This window comes from Papio anubis, chromosome 11 (assembly GCF_008728515.1).
Source record: "Papio anubis isolate 15944 chromosome 11, Panubis1.0, whole genome shotgun sequence".
NCBI classification, from domain to species: Eukaryota; Metazoa; Chordata; class Mammalia; order Primates; family Cercopithecidae; genus Papio; species Papio anubis.
This window is the reverse complement of record NC_044986.1, coordinates 67674932-67684609: the sequence shown is the minus strand read 5'-3', so window position 1 is coordinate 67684609 and position 9678 is coordinate 67674932. Positions and strand designations below refer to the sequence as shown.

The 9678-nt window shown below is 48.4% G+C and overlaps 1 long non-coding RNA gene across 1 annotated transcript; it reads right to left on the bottom strand.

Moving 5' to 3' along the window:
• Nucleotides 1-2929: 2929 nt before the first annotated feature.
• On the bottom strand, nucleotides 2930-8907 carry LOC110744131. Its single transcript, XR_002524326.2, has 3 exons — nucleotides 7892-8907; nucleotides 5713-5868; nucleotides 2930-3378 (listed from the first exon to the last, which is right to left on the bottom strand). It is a non-coding gene; the product is annotated as an uncharacterized LOC110744131 (long non-coding RNA).
• Nucleotides 8908-9678: the final 771 nt, after the last annotated feature.

Here is a 9678-nt window from a genome sequence, read left to right as displayed (position 1 = left end):
GCCTGCTGCCACTGGGCTGTGGAAAGGTGGATCTCTTTTCCAGCCTGCAGCTGCTGAACTGTTTATGTAAGGTGGTTCCCCTGTCCAGTCCACCACCTCTGGCCTTTCTGTATATAGGCCCCTAATAAAGCCCCATGCCTCCTTTGCTGGCTCCACGTCTCTTCTTCCAACTCTCAAACCTTGTACCTTCCCTGTTGAAGCTAACAGGGGTTCACCACAGCACTGACACGCAGTAGCCTCCCATTAAATGGTGGGTCATCCAGTCCTCTGAGGTCAGAGTACTCCTCTATTATGGAGGGGCTGCCTTAGGCCCATCTCTTGCCAGTGGCAACACCAAAAGGGGGCCCTGTATGGGGCTTTGATTCCCCCATAATTACCTGTCCTTCACCAAAGCCATCACCCAAAATAATACTGCTTGATATGGACAACTGGCATTTTTTTCTCAAGCTTATATAAAAGTATGATGAGGAGCACCAGAAGGGGTTGAATTGTCTCCCCCAGTTGTCTCCTTGTTGATGGTGTGTCTTTGTCTGGGGGTGGAGGCTTTCTCTGTCCTCTCGTGACTGAATCCCCAGCCCAGAGAATAGCACCCACACACAGTAGGTGCTTGGTCAGTCATTGTTGTTAGAGTTGAATTGGAACAGCATGCTGGCTGGGTTAGGAGGCAGGGATGGGGCAGGGGTGGGAGATGAGTTCGTAGGGGAAGCTTGGCTGCACTGGGTGAATCTTGTCCATGTCAGTTGCAGAAAGTTATGAAGTTGGTAAAGTTGGTCTTTGATTCTTAGGCTGTTGACTCTCTAGGGTGGCATCCCAATACCATATCTGCCAGATGGCAGCTCCTGCTCACTAAGGTCTTATCTGATTAACTTTCTCTGCCTCTTACAGATACACATCTGTAGTTTAACAAGATCCAAGGGGAACATAAAATACTGAGGATCCAAAGGGAAGTGCTAATGGGATTTCAGACATTGTGAAACACGACGGGAAACATATTTTGGGGCAATTAGTGTGTAAGCAGGTTCTCAAAGCCCTCCAGGTGTGCAGTGACTCACTCCAGACGGGGACAGCTACCTGAAGTTCAGACCCACCCATCCCGACCTTCTCATTTGACCAAAATGGTCCTAAATCCCAGAGAGGGGAGTGACTTGCCTGAAGGCAATGGCAAGACAATGGCCTATGCTATTTGGCCCAATCCTTCTGGCTCCCAGTCATTTCTGCGCCTCAGTTGTTTTTCAATCTGTGCTGCCCAGAGAGGGCTGGGGGGAGGGGTATTGAGTAGGAGGATTCTAAACATCCCACCTTCCTCCTTCAGAGAGCTGGTTTATACATTGGGATCCGTTTAAAGAAAGGGTTCCATTACTAAATGTTTGGAAACTACAGTGAGCCTGGGTAAGGGGAGTGCATGGGTGGGGACTTTGGAAAGGTGCAGGAGGCTGGTCTCTTTGTGAGGCTGTAGCATCCCTGAGATGGTTTGGTCCAGAGAGGGAGTATTTAGTGGGTGACATCTCAGGGAAGACCTTGGTCTATAGAGGAAGAGTATGCTCAGAATCTGGTGTAGAGAAAAAATGAGAATGTGCTTTAGGAATTGTAAAACTTTGAAAAATTGCATTTTTCATCATAGATGTTTTTGACTGAATATATTAGCAAGATAGGTCTATTCCTATAGAGAGACAGGTAAGGTGCCCCAAGTGTTCAAAGAGAATGGAGTCTTTGAAGAGAAACGGGAAGCAGATTTTTAGCAACGTTCCCTTACCATCTTGATTTGCAAACCCAGCTTGCCACAGGACAGCCATTTTCTTTTCTTTTCTTTTCTTTTTTTTTTTTTTTGAGACAGAGTCTTGCTCTGTTTCCCAGGCTGGAGTGCAGTGGCACGATCTTGGCTCACTGCAACCTCCACCTCCTGGGTTCAAGCAATTCTCCTGCCTCAGCCTCCTGAGTAGCTGGGACTACAGATGTGCACCACCATGCCTGGCTAACTTTTGTATTTTTAGTGGAGATGGGGTTTCACCATGTTGGACAGGCTGGTCTCAAACTCCTGACCTCAGGTGATCTACCCACCTTGGCTTCCCAAAGTGCTGGCATTACAGGCATGAGCCACCTTGCCTGGCCAGGACAGCCATTTTCTTACTGGGTCTGGGATCCAGCTGCCAGGTGCTGAGAGCTCCTACCTCTGCATGCTTGCACACTCAAGCATGCAGCGCCCCCCAGCTTGCTTTCCCTCTGTAAAGGTGTGGGACATAAGAGCAGATTCCAGGAGAGTTTTCCTACTTGGTAAAGCAGGCACGGAGAAGCCACGTGACTCTCCCAAGGCCACCCAGCAATTCCAGTCCAGCTCTCCAGCCCCTAGAAACTACCTTGCTTAGAATTTCATCCTTTAGATTCTCTCCTTGTGACAAGGACCAGGTCAAAGATGATTTCAAGGACTGATTAAAATCCTGTGCCATGGAAAGGATCCACAGAAACTGGGGACAGAGAGAAATGTAACAGGCCAGGGAAGCTGATCTGGTTCCTCCCTAGACCTGGGGAAGGGGGATGTGGCCCTAGCTTCCTCTTCCCTTGGGCAAATCTGTGTTGGGCTGGGGAGTTTTGAGCAAAGCTGGGAGCCTGAGGTGGGCTCTACGTGCAGGTAGCCAAGTCCAGACATTTTTAGACAGGAACTAGGGTCATATTTTACTGGCCTGTGTCTTCCTTCTGTGGCATCAGACCTGACAGGTCTGATGGGTGTCACCTTTGAGGAGCTATCCCCAGCTTTGTGCTCCCCTGGGCGCCCCCTGCCAGCACAGGAAGCTTATAGACGCCTGGGCCCATGATGCCTGCCCTGGGCCTGCCTGAGCTAAGATTAGGCCAGGGGAAGGGATGTGGGAAGGGTGGGCAATGTCTGCTTTTCATGCCTGGCTGGACCGGGACTTCTCTGGGCACCATGGGGTAGGGGTGGGGGATACCGCAGCCTAGAAACAGAACTCCAGCTCACACATCTTAGTCACAGACTCTAGGCATCTTGAATAAAATAGACTTAAAGCCTTAGAATCATAGCACCTTTTTTTCTAACATTGAGGTGAACCTAGGGTACTCTGGGAGCACACAGAAGGAGTCCTATTTACTCTTGGGGAGCAGGAAGACCTCCCAGGGCACTTACATCTGAGTCACTTAGGGGCTCGTACAGATTCTAATGCTAAATTCAGGCCAGCATTCAAGACCTTCCTCACTGTCAGTAGGAACATAATGCAAGTCACATATGTGATGTTTTTAATCTGAAGGTATTAATACATACTTTAATGAGGAAATAGTTTCAGTATGTGACAAATCTTCTGAAGCATAAAGAAGACACGAGCGCTCGGCACACATTTTATCAGGCCAGCGGGAGATTGACCACAAAATCTGTCAAGGACAATAGGAGAAAGAAAATTCATGGATGAATCTTAATTATAAGCATACATGTGAAACCTTAGGAAAAGATGAACAAAGTAAACCTAAGTTAAAAAGAAGGTGTAAAATAATAAAGGGTAGAACCAAACAAAATCAGAACCACACAAACAAAACAGAAAATTCACAAAGTCAAAAGGAAAATATCAATTGAATAAACACATAACTATACTCAGCAAAAAAGAGAACACATACCACCAAAGTTAGAATTTAAAGAGGTATTATCAGACATGTAACATTAAATTTTCTAGTGGCTACATAAAAAAGCAAAAAGAGTTAAGGTGGAAATAATTTTGGTGTATTTAACTCAATATGGTCCACATATTAATATTTCAACATGTAATCGATATAAACGTTATTCATCATTATAATGTTCTTTTTATACTAAGTCTTCGAAATTGCATGTATATTTTTACACTTAGGGCACATCTCAATTTGGAGGCTAAATTTTCTTAACTTCTTTTTTTTTTTTAAAGATCTTTCTCTGTTGCCGAGGCTGGAGTGCAGTGGTGTGATCATGGCTCACTGCAGCCTCAAACTCCTGTGCTCAAGAGATCCTCCCACCTCAGCCCCCTAGAGTAGCTGGGACCACAGGCACACACCACCATGCCCAGCTAATTTTTAAAAAAATTTTTGTAGAGACAGGTCTCGCTATGCTGCCCAGGCTGGTCTCAAACTCCTGGACTCAAACAAGCCTCCTGCCTTGGCCTCCCAAAGTGCTAGAATCACAGGCATGAGCCACCACGTCTGGCTGGATGCTAAGTTTTCATGAGAAATGCTTGATGAGTGTTTAGATTTCATAAAATTTATAGCAAAAAATAGCATGCACATCATTCCAAACATATTCAAAAGTTTTCTAGTAACTGACTCAGTTATCGGTTTTAAAACTTTAATTAATTAAAATTAAACAAAGGTAAAATTTCAGGCCCTCAGTGACTAGCCACACGGCAAGGGCTCAGCAGCCACTATGGCCCCAGCTACTGCACTGGACAGTGCAGACATCACCAGGATCTTAACTTTGCCTCCAGCTGCTCGCTTACTGGTCCCCTTTCCTCCTGCCTCTCTGGAGCTCCCTGGTCACCGCCTTCCCATCTCTTCACAGACCATTCCCCAGGATGCCCTGTCCTCATCCGCACCTCTAGGCCCCGCCACTTCTCAGACCCCACCTCTTGCAGGAATCCTTCTCTTAAAGGACCACAGAAGGGGCTCCCACCCCCACTCCTGTCTCTGAGCCAGCTTTTCATCCATACAGGAGGGGGTTGGAGTAGCTGGGCATCCCCACCCTGACAGTCCCTGCCTCTCACTGTGCCTCTGTCACTTCCTGACCCTATAGCCTGTGAGGACAGTCTGTTGCCGCATGGGAAGTTGGCAGCAGAGCAGGGGCAAGACCCTCCCTTCCCTTTCCCAGATCTCTTCCCGTGCCACCCTGCCCCTCACCCTCCTGGCGCTATGCCAAGGCATTCAGGGAGGCAGATACAGTCATGATGCTCTGAGCACTGACGCCATTGCCCTTCCTGACTCCCTTCTCTGGGACTTTTCAGGCTTTGCCATGGGAGGGGGACGGGCCCATAGCCTTGTTCCTCCTCTTCAGAGAGCTGAACTCAGGAGCAGAAAAGGAGCTGCCAGGGAGTCACAGGAGGATGGGTCAAGTCCACCAGGGCTTGCCCAGAGCAGGAACGGTAACTGCTCCAGGAGAGACCCCACCTCGACTCAAACCCTGAGCCTCCCAAGCACTCTGAATCTCAGTTTTCCCATCTGCCCAATGAGATCTCCTAATTCTTTAAAGATGGTGACCTTTGAGAGGACAGCAGGGTGAGCTTGCCATATTTAACACACCCCTGGGCTGCCTCTGTTAACCCCTGGAACACTTGCTGACCATGCCCTGGCACGTGTTCTAGATGCCGGGTTCCATCCAGCAGGGCTCTGTGGTGTCCTAGCCTCATAAAGACCCCACATCACCACCTGCTCCTCTCCTGCCAATTCGCCACAAAAGAAGGGCTAGTTGTCTCTGTTCCTCGGTTTCTTCCCCTTGGGAGACTTTTTGCCCCATTCTGTCCTATGAGTTCAATCATTGAATGGAATGATGTTTCCATCTCCTTTCAGAAAACACACTCTCCATCTTCTGTGGCTCCTGCCAGCCAATATCTCCTCAAACCTATCTTTCTGCAGTTTGCATTGTAAAAACGATAGATACATTACATGTGCATTTCCAAATTGGACAGGTCTATCCCATTCCAGATACAGTCCTATGTCTGTCACATTCCTTCCTCTCAGAAAAGAGTTACATACCCGTGTCAAGATGAGGAAACGGAGACACCCAGTAGAGTGCCTGGCACACATCAGGGGCTTGAGCTGTCGAAGAAGGCATGGATGAGGAGTAGGTCAGAGGGCCCTCTCTTCAGTGTAGGTCCTTTAGGGCACAGAGTGGAAATGTGACAGAAGGATCTAGAAAGGGAGGTGAGCATTTAAAGGTATCTGACACAATTGTTTGTTGTAGTTGTTGTTGTTTTTGAGACAGAGTCTCGCTCTGTTGCCCAGGCTGGGGTGCAGTGGCACGCTCTGAGCTCACTGCAACTTCCGCCTCCCAGGTTGAAGCAATTCTTGTGCCGCAGCCTCCCGAGTAGCTGGGATTACAGGCATGCACCACCATACCCTGCTAATTTTTGTAATTTTAGTAGAGACAGGGTTTCGACATGTTGGTCAGGCAGTTCTTGAACTTTTGGCCTCAGGTCATCCACCTGCCTTGGCCTCCCAAAGTGCTGGGATTACAGGCGTGAACCAACATACTTGGCCCTGATATAATTGTTGAATGAATGATCAAATCTTCCCAAAGACAGGGATAGTTCTGCAAAGAAGCCCTGGGCACTGGTCCATGGTGACCACCGACCGGCAGTTGCCAAGGGTTTGCCTGATACTGCTTGGAGAAGGACACTGTCCCAGGGCAGGAAGGGCCACAGGAGTATTCCACATCTGATGTGCAGTTGCTGTGAAAGTCTGGAAGCATGGAGGTGCCCACCATGTTTAGTTCTTTTTTTTTTCCTTCTTTTTTTTTTTTTTTTTTTTTTTTTTGAGGCAGAGTCTTGCTCTGTTCCCCAGGCTGAAGTTCAGTGGCACAGTCCCAGCACCACTGGTGGTAGACCCCAGCCTTCCCCTTGAGACTGCAACCTCTGCCTCCCTGGTTCAAGCAATTCTCCCACCTTGTCGTCCCGAGTAGTTGGTACTACCAACGTATGCCACCACACCCAGCTAATTTTTGTATTTTTGGTAGAGACAGTTTTGCCATGTTGCCCAGGCTGGTCTCGAACTCCTGGACTCAAGTGATCCGCCCTCCTCAGACTCCCACAGTGCTAACATTTTGAAGTTTTACTTATTATGGGTAGGAAAATAACCCATAATCTCATCACCTCCTTTTGGGATTATGTAAAACAAGATGAGTTAATGTCCTCCTGGCCAGCTCTTACCCAGTCACTGCAGATAACCAAATTCGTAGCCTCTGTTAACAGTTCGGGGGAACGTTTCTCAATCATGTCCTAAGATTATAGAGACAGGTCAATTTCTGTCAACATAATGAAAATATCTATTTTTTAAAACAAAAATAAGTGTATGAGGCCAGGTGCAGTGGCTCACGCCTGTAATCCCAGCACTTTGGGAGGCCAAGGCAGGCAGATCAGCTGAGGTCAGGAGTTTGATATCAGCTTGGCCAACATGGTGAAACCCTGTCTCTACTAAAAATACAAAAATTAGCCAGGTGTGGTGGCAGGCGCTTGTAGTCCCAGCTACTTGGGAGGCTGAGGCAGGAGAATCAGTTGAACCGGGGAGATGGAGATTGCAGTGAGCCAAGATCCCACTATTGCACTCCAGCCTGGGTGACAGAGCGAGACTGTTTTTCAATAAATAAATAAATAGGTATATGGATTTTTTTTTTGTGCAACCAGCTTTCTCAGGTTGAAGTATTTGTTTTACGTTGGTGTACGACTTGCTTTTGCACTTACTGTAACACTGATGCTATTCTAAATCAACATGCAATAATCTCCGTCCTCTTTTCAATGCCTACATGGTAGTTTATAGAATTGGAGGCACCATAATTTGCTCAGCCAGTCATCTACCAATGGGTGTTTGAGTTGTTTTTAGGCGTGGAGTATGGGTATGAAGATAAACAATGCCTCAAGGCCATCTAGGTCAGGTGGCTTTACGAGAAATGCCATCTCTTAGCCGCACATGGTGCCCCTGCCACCAGCTTTGTTGTAAATCCCCAGGGGGTTGGAGGCCTGAATAATGAGACTGTGGAGGAGGCAATGCCTTCTTCCCACTGCTGGGGAGGTGGCAGGCAGTGTGCAGAGTGGTGGTAGACCGCAGCCTTCCCCCTTGAGACTCTATCTCCTGTCATCGGTGCTGGCCCCTCCTGCCCTCCTCACCCTAATCTTTCTAGGAGAGAACCAGGAGTGGGCAGGCATAGGAAATCTCTTACCTGGAGCTTGAGGATGAAATTAAAGTAGCATTCTTGTGTGGTCCCTGTCTGGGAAGATGAATTAATCCAGGGAAACCTGGTACCAAGAGAGGGAGATGGCCTTCCAGAAGTCAGAGGAAGTGCTGGGAATGGCTTACGATGGTCCCTTCTGTGGTACTAGTCTGGCCCTGGCCCAACTACCAGCCCAGCTGCTGTGGGCAGATAGAGCTGAGCTTGTGGGGTGACTTGGACTGACCCCCAGTGCCTAAGGAACCGAAGGAGAAGCTGCCAGGCCTGGCAGAGAAGCTTGGGGGGGAGTCCCACAGTCAATGCCCACAGCTACCACTCTGGACTTGGTCTAGGTGGACAGAGGAGATCGCACCATGGTGACATCCCTCCCACTCCCCCCATTCCATAGGAAGAGAGTAAATATTGGGTGGGTGGCCTTCTTTTTCCTCCTCCCCTCTGCTGCGAGGATGGCCCTGGGGTTGCCAAGGAATTGGAGAGGGGATAGGTTAGAAGCATCTAGGGACTTGGGAGGAGGGGAGATGCTATTAAAAATATAATTTGTTATGTGTGTTTTTTCTGATTACAAAAGCAATGCATATTCATTGTAGAAAATTTGGAAAATAGAGATAAGCACAAAAAGCAAATAAAACCCCCTTGTAATCTCCCCGTTCAGGGCCAGCCACTCATATATCCAATGTGATGGTTAAGAACACAGGCTCAGGGCCTGAATACTGGCTTGAATCCCAGTTCTGCCACTAACTAGCTGTGTGACCTTGCACAAGTGCCTTAACCTCCTGTACTTCCGAGAATAGTAATAGCATCTCTCTCCTGGCATTGCTGTGGGGACTAAGTGAGATGTCTGAAGTTCTTGGCTCAAGTATTAGCCATGATTATGATAATGAACTCCCTCTCCACCTCCACCTGATGGCCGACAGTTTTCTCAAAATTTTTCTGTTTTGTTTGATACACAGTCACTCCATCACCCAAGCTGGAGTGCAGTGGTGCAATCTCACTTCACTGCAAACTCCATCTCCCAGGTTCAAGGATTCCCCTGCCTCAACCTACAGAGTAGCTGAGATTACAGGCACCTGCCACCATCCATGGCTAATTTTTGGTAGAGACAGGGTTTCACCAGGTTAGCCAGACTGGTCTAGAGATCCTGACCTCGTGATCTGCCTGCCTCGGTCTCCCTAAGTGCTGGGATTACAGGTGTGAGCCACTGTACCTGGCCAGTGTTCTCAAACAGCCTAGCTGTAACAGGACTTTGACTCCACCCATTATCTGCCCAAAATTATGCCCTTGAGCTTTCTCCTCTCTTGGAGAAAGGTACCCCCAGTGCCTGGATGTCCGGGCACTCAAGGTTGACCTTGACACCTTCTTTGGATGTCAACCCCACCCACCAGAAGTCTTCCAGGTCTGGGAGGAAGCGGAGGAGAAGGACAAAGAAGGAAGATGAGCCAGAGAGGGAGAGAAGAGTGGGGAAGAGATCTTGGCACCCAGGAAAGGGCAAGTCGAGGAAAGAGCAAGCAGCAAGAGAGAAACACTTTTATACACCCTCTTTCCCAGGGGCGAGCACATGCAGACTCCTTCCTGCACCTTGGGTCCACCTGCGCAAGCCCACCACAGCCACCCTCACAGGCACAGTGCAGGATCTGGCCCCAGCCCCCTCAGCCCAGGCCACAGCCTCGCCACTCTCTCTGTCCTGTCGATAATTTATTGCCTGCAGGGTTCACTATCAATAATGCACAGACAATAATGCTCTGCAGCTCTCTGCACAATCATGTTACTCCTAATGTATG